This window comes from Tenrec ecaudatus, chromosome X (assembly GCF_050624435.1).
Source record: "Tenrec ecaudatus isolate mTenEca1 chromosome X, mTenEca1.hap1, whole genome shotgun sequence".
In the NCBI taxonomy this organism is placed as follows: Eukaryota; Metazoa; Chordata; class Mammalia; order Afrosoricida; family Tenrecidae; genus Tenrec; species Tenrec ecaudatus.
The window spans coordinates 138,827,018-138,839,564 of NC_134548.1; the positions used below are offsets into that span (position 1 = coordinate 138,827,018).

The following is a 12,547-nucleotide window of genomic DNA, read 5'->3' on the forward strand; positions in this document are numbered from 1 at the left end:
AAATCTATGTTGGAGGAAGTAACAGCCAGAAAGCTCCTTGGAAGTGAGGCTACTGAGCATTTGTCGCACACACTTTGGCCATGTTATCAGAAGAGATGAGTCCTTGACAGAGAAGAAGGTCTGCAACAAAAGAGGAAGATCCTCAAAGAAAGAGATCCAAACAATGGGCTCCACAACAACAATGGTGCAGATGGCACACGACTGGGCTGTATTTCACTCTGCTGTGCATAGAGGCGCTCTAAACTAGAGTCCGCTTCCTGGAGCAATCTCGAAGGCACCTAAAGCAATCGTTTGTTTGAAGCCTCTCTGGGATATGCAAATGGTTAAATGCTCATAGACGGAGTCTATCCAGAAATAGCCTGGAGAATAAAACACTCCTTAAAACCATACAGAGTGCAGTTCTACTCTGACACCCTTGGGGTCACCATAAGTCGGAATCAATTGAGTGGTAACTGATTTTGTTTAGTGATTATCTTTATAACAATTGTGCCCATTTTCTCCTTACTATGAATTAATCTTCCAAATAAAAATGGAAACAGTTGAATAGCATTACACGTAGGCTTTCACTATAATTACCCGTGCTTGTACATTTTAGACATTTAGATTAGATTCATATCATTAAATATTATTTTTAAGGTTTTTAAAAAATTTTCATTAGGATCTCTTACAACCCTTATCACAATCCATACATACCTCAATTGTGTAAAGCACATTTGTTGTATTTTTTAAGGTTTTAAGAAGTTATGTAACATGAAAAAATTCTTTTTAGCAACAACTTAATGATTTTCGATTTCCTAAAGTGGGCAATATCGTGCCCTGGGGGTGCTGGAACTATCCAGGGGGCTGCAAAATCATATCCCATACCTAAAATTTGGCCTCAATTTTTGGCAATAGCAAAAGATTTTAACTTTGAGTCGGGTCAGAGTGGAGGGAGTGGGGAGGTGTTGACTAATGTTTTTAAGGGGTCTGTAGGCCAAATCAGTTTGGAAACCTACAGCTATTATAAATGAACCTGCAACAAAACCACTTTGATTATAAAACAATTTAATTTGTGATGAAATGACATCATCATGATTCCAACTTGACCTGTCCAGATATATAACATTTTTATTCATTATATTTTTTGTTATGCTACACTGTTTCATATATTTTTGTATACAGAACCTATACACTACTAGAGAATTATTCTTAATTTAAAAAATTTTTTTCTGTCTAAAAACTCTCTCACTTTAATGTTTTCTTTGTGATCATGTTTAGGGTAGCAGATTTCTAATTATTCTATTCTGTTCACTCTCTCATCTACTTTTATAATACAAGTTAGTATAAAGGTATATAGTGTCATGACCTGTAAATAATGATTATTTGGTCTTTTTTTCAGTAATTTTTCTTTTTACATTTGCTTAACATCTTCTAGCCCTGAATTGAACATCAATCATAACATAAAATAACAATTGTGTTTATGTATGCTCCTGATTGTCACCAGAATGATGCTACTGTTTACTATTGAGCATATCACATTCATCATAAAGCTATAGATACATAAATATATATGTGTATATTTACATATCTACATATCTGTTTATACATGTAGATCCTACATATTACAATAATTATGGAAAGAATACAAAATGATCATTATTTACAGGTCATGTCACACTCTAATATGCACTAATTAGTATATATACAATTAATAATATAGTATTATATTATTATTCATCATAAGGGTTTATATATATCAACTATTAAATTCATCATATGTACTCTACATTCTCCCTGGTGGCATAGTGGTTAACGTGCTAGGTTGATAGCCACAAGGTCAGCAGTTTGAAACCACCAATCTTTCCACAGAAGAAATGTGAGACTTTCTACTCCTGTAAAGAGTGATAGGCTCGGGAACCCACAGGGGCGGATCGATTGTCTTGTAGGTTTCTGTGAGTTGGAATTTTTTTGATGATTGTAATTTTTTAATAGCTGCATAAGATGAATTGGTGATATTGTGTTCAGATCCCATCAAATTAGTCCCCACTCATAGACACCCTGTGTATACCAAAACTATATATTGACTCTACCCGCACCATCCGCACAACTATTAAGGTTGAACTTACTGGTGAAGCCACTGTGTCAAATCATTTCCTTTATAGTCATTTTCACTGGCTTTTTACTTTACCATGTATGATGAACTTTTCTAGGAACTGGTCGCCCTTGATAACATAGCTGAAGGACATGAGATACAATCTTGCCATCCTCACTTCTAGGGAGCATTGTGGCTGTACTTCTTCAATGGTAGATGTAGTCATTCTTTTGACAATCCATGGTACAGTCAATATTCTCCACCAGCACCATAATTCAAATGCATCAATTTTTCAGTATTCTTCATTCCGGGTCCAATTTTAACATACATATGAGACAATTGAAAATGCCATGGCTTGGGTTGGTAGCACCTTGTTCCTTAAAGTGACATCCTTGCTCTTCAGCACATTAGAGATCTTATGCAGTAGGTTTGCCCAGTGCAATATGGCATTTGATTCTTAGATGGTTGCTTCCATTCGCATTCATTATGGATCCATGTAAGATGAAATCTGCGACAACTTCAATGTTTTATCTCATTATCATGATGTTATCTGTTGGTCCTGTTGTGAGGATTTGGTCTTTGTTTTTCATGGAGTTGTAATCCATACTGGAGGCTGCAATAGTTGATCCTAAAGCTCCACTGGCTTTCAGCAATTAACACTGTCAGTAAGCCTTCCCCCAATTGTGATGATGAGTTCTTCTTAATAGAATTCTGTTTCTATGATTATTTTTTCGGTATAAAGTTTGAATGAATATGGTAAGGGGATGACAATCCTTATACACACCATTCCTGATTTTAAACCTGTCAATATTCCCTTGTTCTGTTGGAAAAGCTGTCTTGTGGTAAATATACAGGTTATTAATGATCACGATGAAGTGTTCTGGAACTCCTATTTGTCTGAATGGTAAAAAGATTGAATTGATAATAAGTACTAATATTTAAAGAACCCAATTTGCCATGTACCATGCATCATTTTAAGTACTAGGTAAGCATGGGTTTAATTCTTTAAAAAGTTATATGAGTCATGTTACTATATCAAATAACATATATTAATGTGTATTTATTATAATAATCAAAAGATTTAAAAATCTGGCATGACAGTGCTTTGTAGAACCACCCTCACCCATTGAGCCAGATATGAACCCTTCGTTGCTGGACTGCGTAGAGCTTCCCAAAAGAGGCCAAGGTGGGCAGGAGCAAGGTGAGACCAAGATAAATGGAAATTCACACCTCACCTGTGCATGAAGTGTTTTACTGTGAGCTTTCAGTTTCTGAAAGAAAAGTGTCTCTTTCTGTCATCACTTGAAATGGTGGCCAAATACAAAGGGGCTTTGGAAACTTTGTGGACTAAATTGGATTAATATGCCCTGCCTGTAAGGTAAGTACTATTATTACCCACAATTTTTCTGGTGAGAAAGCTGAAGCATAGTTTAGTTTTGTTTTATACCAAGTTGAATTTCAATGACAATGTAGAGGTGGAATCTAAACTGTCAATCAGGTCACACCTGATGATGCCTCCTAGGAAATGTGGTCTTTTTATAAGAGAGACACTGGGGACCCCTCCTCTCTCTCTCTGTCTTTTTGGTCTTCCTGCTTGTTGGGTTTCCTTGCTTGCCTCCAGGGCTAACCCCATGTGGGCTACCTGACCCTGAGGGCTGTCAGCACCCTTCCGTGTTCCCACTGACCTTGGCTCCACACACCTACCACTTTCTATATCAGTGATCTGCAGTGATAGGAGTCTGAAGAGAGGTTTGGTTAGCATTGAACCCATGGACTTACTCACATTGGCCTGAGGCAGGATTCTTGTTGATATAAAATTACTTCTTGATATAAAGTTCTTTCATATACAGTCACTAGCTTTGTTTCTCTGGACAAATGAGCCAAGCACACATAGGAGTGAGTGTTAAGTAAATTATCAAATGCCAAATAGCAAAAGGAAGAGCTATGGTTAAGGACCTAGAAGTCTGCATTCACAGTTATGCTTTTAATCACATCATTTCCAATGCTCAGATACCTTTCCATTTGAATTTTATAGATAAACTCTTTTACATCATGATGTATTATTTTGATAAGACATTAAAAGATTAAATTTGTTATATATAATACTTGTTTCTCAATGATTATGAAATATTAACTAGTAATATTTTTCTCTACATGTTTCTTCTATATCATAAATTTTCTAATACAGATTAACCAAAATTTATATAAAAATTGAGAATCTTTCGATGCTTTTAAATTACTTGGAATTATTGAGATAGTAGTTACATAAGGATGTAAAATATTTCTAAATAAATATTTTAGCTAATAACAATTGGAAGAAAATCAAAATGTATAAGCTTATTTAAGGGATATCATTGCTTTCAAGATTTCCATACTGTTAAACATCCATTGGTACTTTTCAAAAATTTTGGTGTTAATGAAAAGATCAAATTCCATTTTCAGAGTTTCACTCATCATTGAAATTTATTTACTCTTTTCCACATCACAGAAAGTGTATAATCAAAGAGCGGATTTTATTAATTTATATCTTCTAAGATTGCTAAAAAACTACAAGTTTATATTTCTTTGAATTGAGAAATGGTCAAAGTAAAGGGTAGTGCATCATCACAACTGCAAATGAAAAATGTAGGGTATTTGCATTGTTGTAAGGTTTTGGCATTTTATGAATGAGACTGCAAAAATCTACCTTAGGAGATGACTATTTGTTGAAAAACAAATTGTATCCACAAATAAAGTCTTTTAGGGCATAGGAAATGAGGTGGGTTATGAGTTACTCTTATATTTGTCTATAAAGTTTTGAACTTGGCCCCACTCTAGGTAAATAAGAAGCAAATAGAATTGGAAGTTGTATTTTTTAGTCTTTAATTTTTATACTGATATTAACTTGTATGTGGGTTTAATGATGTTAGTGTGAAACAATGAATCTACAATGAATATATGAATTTGGTATTTGATTTCTTGTCCAACCAGTGCATTAAATGTTAACATGGTGTTAGAAAGTGACATGTTTCTTTAAGTGTGTGGTGGTAGAATGAAAATAAATGACTTCTAAAACCCTTCCTACTTTGGTAATGAGGAATTATGCTGTGTAGCAAAATTTATGACTCTGAGGAACACCAAGACAACATCTCAGAGCAAGTAAAGTAATATGAAACAATATTCAGGTCAAAGTGGAGAATATATTTGAATTATAATTCATCATTTTGTCTCTATATGTGTATAATTGAATTTTTTGGGTGGTGATGTGAACTGACAGGTTACCTTTTGTATTAGTCTGAGTGGGTAGACCAAATAAACAAATTTCATAGACACTCATCTTGTATAAGAAAGAGTTTTAAAAGCCATTGTATATTGAGAAAACATCCCAGCTCAGTCTAGATCATGTCCTTAAATAAAATATTAGCCATATGTCTGATAACAATTTATAAAGTCCTCTTCAGGAAACACGTGCAATGACGCCAAATGCAGTGGGTCGAATGTCCTGTAGATCCATCACTAGCTGGGGTCTCCAAGTGGCGCCTCTGGCTCCAGAGCTCTGGCTGCATCAGTGGAGCTCTATCAGACTCTCGAATAATGTCTCCCGGGGAGTGCGTGTGTCTCCTGCCTCCAGAGATCTATTTATCTCCTTAGCACCTCCAAATGGGGTCATCAAGCTGCTACCTGATTGATACGTTAAACTTCACCCCTACACTCTTAAGTCCCAAATTGACAACAAATTATGTAACTGCCACATGTTTCTTTCCAATAAATTGAATGCATTATGTTTAGTGCTGTATAGGTTAATACACACTTCAGTATTATATATTTTATGACATATTTCTTTTGCAAAGGATACTGATTTGGAACCATGTGGTATTTTAAATGGGATTTTGGATATGAGCTGACTTGGCAAAAACCATAATCTTTTCTAATCTCTTTTATTTTACACTATTGGATTTTCCATCTTAGGTGTAATCAATTGAATTCATTAGAGGTATAAATTCATTAAATAAGAAATTGATTAAATTTAAGGTTTATGGAAGGAAAATTGGAAATAAAGTGAATGATATTAATTCTAATTGAAAATAGTCCACTGTTCTGGAATTAACTGATCTGGTGATGTCATTTTTTGGGAATAAGAACTGTCATTGGTAAATGTGCTTCTTATGGTGGCACTTCATGTTATGCTGATTATTGGTAACATCTTCTATAAGTAAATCGCTTGTAAGAATATAATACAAGGAATCTAGTGTCTGACATGTTTAATCCATATGAATGATTACATTTGTATCAAAAATAAATAAAGATTAAAGTCATTGAGAAAGTCAGAGAAATTACAAGCTAAGTATTCTGTTTATTTCTAAAAATGAAACTAAAGAACTAAACAATGTTGTTAAATTTGGTCAAAGTCAAATGTTTGCTGCGTCTTCTCTACAGTTTACCATGGTAATCTTTATGCATGTCTTTATGCATATGGTTAATATGCGTTTAGTGTGTGCTTGGAGTGTGGGAAGGCAGTGATCATGTCTTCACTATATTGATACCACTTGGTCATTATCTAGAACTCCTTTGGGTGTCGAACGACCCTTTCACAGGGGTTGCCCGATTCATAAGAGTAGCAAAATTATGGTTAGGAAGTAGCAATGAAAACGATTTTATGGGGTGATTTTTACAACCTGATGAACTGTATGAAAGTATCACGGCATCAGGAAGGTTGAGAACCACTGGTCTAGAACAATGCATTTGTTCCAGAACCTAGTTGAATGTCTGACAATAAATGTTGTAATATTAAATTATAACTTCCACTATACCTTTATTGAGGAGAGAACTGAGTAAACAAAGACAAAATAAACAAAGGATAAACTCCAAAACACATTATAAGGTACTTATGATGGACAAAGAGAATTTCAAATTCTAATGTCACAACTTATAAAACAAAAAACTCATTGCCATTGAGTTGATTCCAACTAACATGAAAAGCTGGAACTGCCCTTAGAGATTTCTGAGACTGTAACTTATTACAGGAATTGAAAGCCTGGCTATCTCTCACAGATTCGCTGTGGGTTCAAACTGCTGACCTTGCAGTTACCTGTCCAACACTGCACCTCCAGGGGTACTGTCACAGTTTTAGGGTTCTCTAAGTCTTGGCTCAATGGAAACTGCAGATCCTTTTATATTGTCTCCTACTCTAACTGCCATCATGTCAAAGCTGACTCATAGTGACCCTTGGGATGGCAGTAGAAAGTTCAGTCTTTCTCCCACAGAGCTGGTGGTGGTTTTCAACTGTCATCCATAAGGATTTCAGCCTGACAGGTAACCACTACACCAGGGCTTCTTCTCCTAATCTCTTATTGAAAGATTAGAAATAAAAAGAAAAATGAATATTTGTACTGTGTGTTCTCATTTACAGGGCTTAAACATTTAGAATTATTTTGAATGGAATTCCTTGTGACTATTCAAATATGTATGTCTTTAGAATTAAACAATAGAGGGATTCAAAGTGCAAGATATAAGAAACTCTCAATATCATACATTTTTAATTTTCTTAAAACCTTATGAAAAATAGTACCTTTTGGAGAATATTATTTGGGTCATCATATTTTCTACTGTGAGCACTTTAAAGGGTGGGGCTAACTACAGTGGAACTCCGAGTAGTAAAAGGATGTACATTTATATCTCAACTGGCTCCAGGGTAGTTTTCATACCTCAGATTTTCCATCTAATATCAACTGACTTGAATTTTGTAAATCACAGGTCATCTTTGAAAAAGAAATTAGATCTTGTTAATGTGGACACTATTTCTTCAAAGTGAGAGAAATGGAGTCTTGGAGGAAAATGGACAACTTAAAACCAATAACATTTTGTTGAGTAAATATTATTCTAATTGTTCCATTCCATATGACATTCATCACTAAATTTAAAAATACTCAGAGAGTAAAATAATTTTCCCTAAATTTCTTGGTGGTTTTGTGTAAAGGATTACCACTGATCTTCTCACTTCTTAAATGAAATTAATATTTTATATTGGGAATTTATTAGGTTTAATTACTGTTCAAAGCATTATTGAAGAAATAGAAATGGTAATTTTATGAATCAACTTTATAGTCTTCAAGTTATTATGGCATTATATGTGATGTAATTCCTTTTGTAACACAAGAGGTAAGTTAGAAACTCAACTGAGCTCATTATGAGACTTAATTCATTTGTGCCAATAAACTGGACAGAGAAAACTTTGGCCTACCATCTAAATGTCATCCAAGCTGCTCATGATTTGAAAAGTGTAATCTCAGAACTTGATAGGTAACTGTGAAGCCACTAGTGGGGATACTAAAAGGGGGAGGAAATAAAGCACTAATATAGATGCTCTTGGGCTGATGGTGTCCTGAGGCTAGAAAACTGTTTCTGTCTCTTGACTCTGCACTCTTTCAACAGGCATGTCATGACTTCTTCACTTTCATTTGCAGTGTTAGGTCCTGTAATCAGTTCACTTAAACTTACTGTTTCAGAGACGCTTCCTTTCTTACATAACATCTGCAGGAGAGATTTTTACTACAGCACGATTCTTTGGATACAAAATGTATTTGTTATTACTCTGAAATTTGAAATCACTAAACCGCTTGACCTGAACCTTCCTACCTTTGTTTTCTAATCCTTTATTCAGCATAAGAATTATTATTTAATTCTAGGTAACATTTGAAGGTAGTTTAATACTTTAATTAGCTATTTACACAAGGAAAATTTACAAAATTAATTATGGGTATTCATATCAATCAAATAATCAGGGGTTATTAAGTATGAAGAATATATTTCAACTTAAATCATTCCAAATTTTTGTTTCAAAATATCCCATAGTGAAAAAAGAAGATATGCTAGAAACAGGACAAGTTGAGTATTACACCCTGTTTAAGTGTTCTATGGAGAAACTTCTGTGCTCACTTAGAGTTTTTTTCAACTTCACTTGTAATAAGAATGTTTTCATGAAATGAGTTCTCATTGTTGCTGATAGTTGTTCTGCTGGCAATGGAGGAAACTAGAGGCCCAAAATTTTGACAACATCCAAGGGAGAAATACCAGCAGGAAAGTTGGAACTGAATAGCTTGAAAACAGTGTTTTTGATTTCTTTTTTTCATTCAGGGCATCTGGGCAATTAACTTTACATCAGACCACAAAGAGATAGTCAGGGAAGTGAAGTGCTATATTTCAGAAGCAGCTGCCAAAAGTGAATACCAAGACATTGGTAAATCAAAGGCCATTTTATATGAAGTAAAGAAAGGTTCACTCCAACTGTTATGATAGGTGCCATCCAGTTGATTGTGATTCATAGCAACCCTATGTACAACCAAGGAAATACTACTTGCCCTGCATCATCCTCAAAACTGTAGCTACGTTTGACAAAGCCCATTGCTGCAGCCACTGTATCAATGCGCCTCATGCTGGCCTTCCTCTTTTCCCAGAACCTCTGCTTTACTAAGCACGATGTTTTCCACAGCAAGTCTTCCTTCCAGACCACATGCTTGAAGTACATGAACCCAGTATCATCCTTGCTTCTAAGAGGTAGTATAGCTGTTCTTCCTCCAAGACAGGTTTATTCCTTGGACAGATCATGGGACAGATTATTCACCAAAATTATAGTTAAAAGTCATGAATTCTTTCTCAGACTTATTTTGTAATTGTCCAGCTCTTAGATGCATGCGAAGAGGCTGAAGATAGTATGGTCAAGCACACTTAAATGTTGAAAATAACACCTTGCTTATTTGTTTGTTTTAACACTCTCAGTACGTTGTGTACAGCACATTAACCCAATACAATATGTTCTTACATATACTGATTGTTACTTCCATGTCTGGTGACTGTGTAAAATAAACTGCTTGACAACGTCAATCATCTGGCCATTGATTAGGATAATGCCTCTTGTTCCAGTTGTGAAGATAATTGTTTGCCTTCATATTGAACTGTTCGAACTGTAATCCATAATGTTGAATTGAAATCCATACTGAAGTCTGGAATCTTTGTGGATTTTGCTCTTTATCAGTAAGTCCTTCAAATCCTCTTCACATCCAGCAAGTACATTTATATCATCTGCATATTTTAGGCTATTAATGAACAGTTCTTGAGTCATGATGCCACATTCTTCTTCATATGATCCAAGTTCTCGGTTTACTTGCTCAACATACATAATGAATACATATGGTGAAAGGATACGACCCTGCAGCACAACTTTCCTCACTTCAACCCTTTCAGTAGCCCCTCGTTTGGTTGGGACCACTGCCTCTCAATATCTGCAGTTTCTTCCTGAGCTCAATGAAGAGTTCTGGATTTCCCTTTTTTTGTTGTTGTTGCAATTTCCATAGTTTGTTATGATTTGCCAATTTGAATGATATTGCATACTCAATAAAACACAGAAACAAATCTTTCTGGTATTCTGTGCTTTAAGCCAAGATTCATCTGAAAATACTGATGATATCCTTTGTTCTAAGTCTTTTTCTGAAACTGGCTTGAATTTCTGGCAGTTACCTGTTAATATACTTCTGCTGCCACTTTTTAATTATCATCAGCAAAACTTTACTTCTGTATGATCTATATTGCTCAATAGTTGCTCCATTTTCTTGGGTCACACTTCTTTGGAAAGGCACAGGTAGGTATATCTTCCATTTGGTTAGAAAATGTCTTTCATATTTCTTGGCAGAGATGACAGTATTTCTAAGGTTGCATTCATCTGTTGAAACACCTCAACTCATATTCTGTTCTTCATCAATGTCTTCTTGGGTAAGTTGAAGTTCTTCCTACAACCCCATTTCCCATCTGATGAAAAGACTAAGCGTCGATTAAGCATGTAACATACTGCCATCTTCTCTTGGTGTTTCCTTTGTAATTCAATATCTTGCCTATGTGATCATTTAATAAGGCAACGCAGGGGGTGAATTTTTCTTCAAATTCTTTTTTAAGTTTGAAAAATACCACGCATATATTGGTTTTATAATTACAGGTCTTTGTGAATTCCAATATATTATATTATTTTGCTTTCTTGAGTCTCCATTTGAAATGCTTTGTTCAGCTCCCTTTGTTTATCTCATTTGCTTTAGCTAGATTATGTTTAATAGCAATTATCAGTCTTTAGTGACATCCATTTTGCTTTTTGTTTCTGTGATATCTTTTTAAGGACCTTTTGCTTTCCTCATGCAAGATTCCCATGATATGATCCTATAGCTCATCTGGTCTTTTTTTATGTGTTCAATATGCCAAATCTACTTTTTCAATCATTTAATTGAGACATAATTAGCAATGCCATATAATTACATAGTTCAGTCATTTAGAGAAAAGTTGTGCAATTATCCCTACAATTAACTTTGGAAGGTTTTCTTTCTTCCTTCTTTTTATTTTTTAAGATGAATTTATTGGGGACTCTTATAGCTCTTATAATGATCGATAAATCAATTTTATCAAGCACATTTGTACATATGCTGCCTTCATTATTTTCTAAATATTTACATTCTTTTTTTTTTCTTTTTCTATGTAATCCCTTATTCAATCTGGACCTGCCACAAAGACAGACAGAGAGCACAGGACATTGTATTCTTTCTCATCCTAGTGCAAACTTACAAATTTACATTCTGTTTGAGTGCTTGCTGTCAGCTCCTCTGTGTACCTTCCCTCCCGCATCACACCCTCCTGACCCCTTGATGAATTATAATTTTTTATTAGTTGCTATTGACACCTTACGTCCTCTCCTCCTCCTCTTCTTTGGTGCCACCAGTATTCATAAATTCGACCCATCCTAACTTCTCTATACTGAAACAAACAAAATAAAGACAAACTAGGTGGAGAGCCAGCAACAATGACAAAATATTACATTGCAAAACTTCAATAAAAAGCAAAAGCTATTTAAAAATTAGCAAAAATTCAAAATGGACTATACTAGAATACTGGGAATCAACAGTAGAAAGAACAGGAACATAAAGGCATACATATGAAGACTCAACAACATACTACTTTTAAAAGATTAGGTATTAGCTCAAATAAGAGATGAAATGAATAGGTTCCTTGAAAAAAATGAGAATGATAACACAACATACCAAAACTTATGGGACGCAGTAAAGCAGTCATCAGAGCACAATTTATAGCAATTAGTTCACATATAATAAAGAAGGTGTCTGGGAGCAAAAAATAAAAGAGGTGAAATTCATTACCAACATAATACAACCAACAATTAGAATGAAGAAGCACCATAAACTCTTTAATAACTAAAGAGCAGAAATAAAAAATGAGCAAAAATAGATTGCAAAAGAGAAAAACAAGGGAAAATATCAATGAGACAAGAAGTTGGTGCCTTGCAAAGATAAACACAATGCACAGACCACTGGAAAGTGTTATCAATGGAAACAACAAGGGGTGCAAATATCTGGAATCAGAGATCAACAGTGGGACATCACAATAGATACAAATTAAATAAAAAGAATAACAGAATATATTCAAAATAGGGTCAAAAGGGTGATCAAA

The 12,547-nt window shown here is 34.7% G+C and overlaps 1 pseudogene; it reads right to left on the minus strand.

Moving 5' to 3' along the window:
* Positions 1-11,559: 11,559 nt before the first annotated feature.
* On the minus strand, positions 11,560-11,671 carry LOC142435337 (small nucleolar RNA SNORA31; annotated as a pseudogene).
* Between the last annotated feature and the right edge of the window lie 876 nt (positions 11,672-12,547).